General features: G+C 35.5%; 1 non-coding gene across 1 annotated transcript; it reads left to right on the top strand.

The window, feature by feature from the left end:
- Nucleotides 1–3,359: 3,359 nt before the first annotated feature.
- On the top strand, nt 3,360–3,463 carry LOC114231237 (U6 spliceosomal RNA). Its single transcript, XR_003617201.1, has one exon. It is a non-coding gene; the product is annotated as a U6 spliceosomal RNA (small nuclear RNA).
- The last annotated feature ends 2,302 nt before the right edge of the window (nt 3,464–5,765 follow it).

Raw genomic sequence — 5,765 nt, forward strand, 5'->3', positions numbered from 1 at the left:
CCACCGTCCCTACCCCCTCAGTCCATTTCCCCGGCCGGCCAGGGAAGGGGGAAGGCCGAGGGACCCCAAGCATGCACGAATTCGTGCACCAGGCCTCTAGTAAAAGCATAATATGCTAATTAGACTGGATGTCCTTCCGGATGACCTTCTAGATGAAGCTGGGGCTGTGAGGGCAGAGCCACTTGCACGAATTTCATGCACTGGGCCTCTAGTTTATTTAATAAAAGAGTTAAGAGTACTGATGGTTAGCCAAACTGCCAAGGTTCAGTTCCAGCCACACCACTTTCTAGTTATATAGCAAGTTACTAACCACTCCTTACCTCGGTATCCTGTGTCTATAAGGTACTTGTATCTACTGGTGTCTAATTAATACCAGTACCTATTTCAGAAGGGTTTTATGAGGATTAATGATATAATACACCTTAAACACTTAGAACTATGCCTGACACATAATTAGCCAGTGATAAATTTAGTTATCTTAATTCCTGAGTTATTCATATTTGATCTGGGAAGAGATGTACTGGTGGCATATGGATCAATCCCAAATGCTATGCTACTTGCACTGGTTGACCCATACATCATGATGCACCACTATCTTAATAAATCTGATTACTTTTCCAGTTCTCCTCACCTGCCGTATACTAAAGATACAAGGTTTGACAATTTGACATACAAGTCAAAATATTCTTCCTTGCATGCATTATGCATGTCTACATACCCTAAGGACCAAATATTATGGCTTCAGATGACTGAGAACAAACCTATTATAACAAATATCTTATTTGGGTTTGAAAATCTCAGCTATTTTCAATATTTCCATGATTTTAAAAAGTAATCTTTTCAACTGTGTTATAGAAAAATCCATATTAAATGTTTATCCTGTATAGGGATTTAAAGAAAACAAACCAATAAAAAGTATCCTACTATTTGTCGTTACACAGTAGACCCTTCTACATAGCCAGTGTATAAAAGTACAAAATGTGTGTGAGTTCATAAATAATGAAATATTAAAGTACTTATCATCATGTAATTACTATATAAAATGTATATTCTCAAGTCTGTGATGAGCTTTTATAAGTATTTGGTGATTAATTACTGTTTAATGATGGACCACCCATTCCAAACAATTCCCTGGATTGAAACTGTTCCCTGGATTAATTCAGCACTTGCTGAAATTTTAACTACCCTGAATTATAAAGTTAGTAGGCTTTGTGATCAGAACATTGTGTTAATATAGTGTTATCATAGACATACTAAATAAATTAATTCCTTTAGCCACTATTGGGCATAAGCTAAATGCATTGGAAATCCCTATTTCTTGATACCGGAAAACACAAAGAAGAAAGAATGAGCTACAGATTTTAAAAGCAGAATTCAGAAGACTTATTAGTAATTATTGCAGGTAACTACAACTCAACGTCTAGGCAACTACCTAATTCCACTAAACATTTTCCTTTACAGCAAAATAGAGTTAACTATATCTCAACCTACAGCACATTAATCTGGAAGTGAAAATCATAAATGCCTAATGATATCCACTGGAAGTCAAATTGACCTTTCCAGAAAGTAAATTCCAGATGTGTGCATAATTATTCTTCAAGTCAACCAAAAAAGATTAAAACCACATCTGTCTAGATAAAGCAAACCATGTTTCAATGTCACTCTATAATAATAAGCAACATGACTAAGCGTCCACATCTGTTATCCCCTTGTTTTTCTCCTTTATCAGCAAATAAAAAGAAAACATGAAAGAAGTTAATTAATCTTTAATCAAAAGAAAAAATAAAATACCCCACCTTTTGCTTATTGATATTGGCAAACATATTGCTAAGCTCTAGATTCAAGAGAACTTACAAATATCTGAAGACCAAAATACAATAACAACATTCAAATGCTTTGTCCTAGCTGGTTTGGCTCAGTGGATAGAGCATCAGCCTGTGGACTAAAGGGTCCGGGGTTTGATTCTGGTCAAGGGCATGTATCTCAGTTGCAGGTGTGCAGGAGATTGTGTGTCTCTCTCACACCCAGAGTGGGTCGGAAAAAAAAAGAAAAGAATTCTTCATTACTTTCATGCCTGCCTCCACCCCAATAGTCTCTTATTGCTTCAAAAAATAAAATAAAATTAGCTGCTGCTGCTTTGCTTAAAAAGAATATTATGGCTAGTTAAACTCTAAATTAATTCTCTTACTTTGTACTAAAAAGCAGAAAATATTCAGTGGATTTGCAAAGTATATAATAAACAAAATGATTCTTAGAGTTTAATTTTTAACTGGTATTCATTATTTTGGTTTAGTTTATTAAATGTCTGTATTAAAAGGGAAATGTTCTGCATACCTTTGGTTGATTAATGACTCTCCTACTAAGAGGAGGGTCCTTCATCAAAGTCATGTGACAAATGAAAGTATAATGAGAAGCATGAATGTTTTCTAACTTCTAACAATGTTCCATTCATCAGGTCAGACTCATTTTTTTATTAAGCATGAAAGAAAGCATGACAAATGTGGAATCCTTTCCAAACCAGCCTTCTCTACCTCCAAAATGTCTTTACCATAAAACCTGAAATATTTCCTCTTTTTACAGAACCAAGCAAGCACTAGTTTTATGAAAACCATGGCTGGCTGTGTATGTGTATATAACAGTATAAAAGTATCCATGCCTTCCTTATTAACACTCTACTTTCTATATATTTGAATTTCTCCATTTCATTTTATTGAGCCAGGTCCCTTTGCTTGAAAGGAAACAAGCTATCATTTGTGATGTGACTGGACAAGTCATTCCTTTAAAAACTGTAGCTATTTTCCATGGGTTGTTTGGATTTCATGACATGAAGTATTATTACCCATATCTTTTCCCTCAATCTAATTATAATGAAATATTCAATATCACTTTTAAAAAATAGGAATAGATTTTTAGTCTTTTTATGGTTATAAAAATACCAGTTATAATACATGAAAGTACAGATAAAATATATTTTAAAACAGTAAAAATATAAAATCACCCACAATCCTCTACTTTGAAATACCTTGGTAAATATATTTTCATATATTTAATGCACATATAATTATATGAATTATTAAAACAGGCCCCTAATTTTCACTTAGTCAATAGAGCATGAATTTCTTTCATGACAATAGATATAAGCATAATTATCTTAATGGTCCACTAGTAACCTATTATGTGGACATAGCAACATATATTATTTTATAATTTCATACCAATGAAATTTAGAATATTTCAGGACACATACCTAGGTTGCAGGTTCAATCCCTGGTCAGGGCACATACGGGAGGCAACTGGTCAATGTTTCACTCACATCAATGTTTCTCTCTCTCTCTCTAAAAATCAGTAAAAACATATCCATGCTCACTCTGGTAGCACATATACTAAAATTGGAACAATACAGAGATTAGCATGGCCCCTGTGCAAGGATGACACACAAATTCATGAAGCATTCCATATTTTTTATACTAAACGAAATAAGCCAGAAGGAGAAAGATAAATATCACATGATCTCACTCATTTGTGGAATATCATGAACAACATAAACTGATGAACAAAAATAGATCCAGAGATAGCCTCGGAGGGAAGGTGTGTGTGTGTGTGTGTGTGTGTGTGTGTGTGTGTGTGGCGGGGGGAATGTTAGAGATCAACCAAAGAACTTGTATGTATGCATATAAGCATAACCAAAGGGCACACATAGTAGTGTGTGTGTGTGTGTGTGTGTGTGTGTGTGTGTGTGTGTGTGTGTGAGAGAGAGAGAGAGAGAGAGAGAGAGCGGGGGGCGGGGGAGCGGGGCAGAGCTGGTCGGGGAGAGGTCAATGGGGGAAAAAGGAGATATATGTAATACTTTCAACAATAAAGAATTTAAATTTAAAAAATACAATAAATGTTTGATGAGTGAAAAAATTTTAAAAAACACACAAGCATATCCTCGAGTGAAGATTTAAAAAGTTAAACTTTAGACCTCTAACAAACTCAATTTAAATAATGAAATAGAATAGAATGGAGAGTCACCTTACTCCTTTAGAAAGAATTTACCATAAAGAAACAAATGAAGTTTGAGGAAGTCCTCAAAAGGGGAACATTTTCCATTAAAATCTTAATTTCTTTTAAAATATTAAAAGGAAACTTTAATGTTGGAAACAACTAATTTACTATATCTACTAGGCTACTCCCTTAATTAAGTTTATAAGGAGATATTTCTAAAAATTCTTGAATTACCTAATAGATTTACAACCTGGATCACTTATCCTTGATTACTGGCTAGTTCTCCCCAGGAGATGTTTGCAACAAACCTTGTCTATCTTGTGACCAACTATAGTCCTAGGACTCAATTATCTTTCTCTTTTCCACCAGTTACTATGAATTAAAAACCTATAGTGTTTTACATTAACCTTTCTCCTATCAAAAATACCACAAAACACTCTGACAAGCACAGCTGAGAAATACTACAAAAAGAGATAGATAACAGCAACTGGCATAGTTGAGGGATAGTGTGTGTGTGTTTTCTCCGTAGGCTCCAGAGTATTATTCTGTGCTAATGATTTCTGATTTTATCTTTAAGTTTTTGTTTATTTGTTTGTTTTGTTTTTACTCGTGGCAAGGCAAACTAAACTTATAATATTACTTTAAGCACCAGCATATTAGAGCACTTTTACTTTGTTCTGTATCTGGAAAGATAAACTGACCTAAGACCTTTTGCACTATCTGTAACTCTCCAGAACCTGTAAGAAAACCACAGAAAAAAACACACACATTTACGCACATCAGCACCATAATAAGACCACATAGGCTACAAGGTGGAAATAACAGGCTTGGGTCAGTCCCGATGAACTGTAATTGTGATAGAAACATCCAAAAGCATGGCCCTCCAAATAAAGCCTCATGAACAGCATTTAACCTGTATGTTAGCTAGCATGTTTTCTCAGCCACAAGTGATAACAAAAAGCTGAGCTTCCTGTCACCTGTACTATATATTTTTTTCTCCTGCAGGGTTTTAATAGAGGATTAACTATGAACTCTTAACTGAAATTAATAGCATTAACCTATTAACTATGAGACTGGCCATATCTATATTACCAACCAGGTCGCCTATAGACTCATCTCCTGTTCACTGTGCAAGAATGGCAATTCTGTTGTCTCTGCCATCTTTGTGAGTAGCTAATAAAAACCAGTGTTACCAAGCAGTATGTAGTGGACCCACACGTGAGGATGGAATCGGAGCCTAACCAGAAGGGTTATTTCCTGGTTATTTGGTCTAGATAACGTAGTCTGTTTTGTACGATCTCTTTCTTGCACAGCCTGCTTCTTTGTTTCTGGTGGGTGGATCTGCCAGTTCCCCGGCTCGGAATCCTCTTTCACTGATTTTGCACAAGTGGGTGCTGTTGGACATTTGGATCTTCTCTACCTACTCCAAAGGTGCCCCGGGTGTCCCTCCCTGTCATAGGGCTGGGCTTTATTTCCTTCAAAGCGTTCATCACGAACAGAAATATAAATATATATATATATAATTTTGATTACTGGCTAGTTCTCCCCAGGAGATTGTTTGCAACAAACCTTGTCTATCTTGTGACCAACTATAGTCCTAGGACCAAAAGAGAGCTTGGCCTATCAAGGCTTTGAATTATTATTCAAAGAATGAGCCATGACAGCCAAAGGAATAAACTGTTAGGAGTATCTAATAATCTCATGTGTCAAATGTGAAAATTAATCTACAATGAGAAAGCTGTGGTCAGGTAGAATAACTTGTTTTAACATTAAAATCT

This window comes from Eptesicus fuscus, chromosome 10 (genome assembly GCF_027574615.1).
Source record: "Eptesicus fuscus isolate TK198812 chromosome 10, DD_ASM_mEF_20220401, whole genome shotgun sequence".
Taxonomy (NCBI): Eukaryota; Metazoa; Chordata; class Mammalia; order Chiroptera; family Vespertilionidae; genus Eptesicus; species Eptesicus fuscus.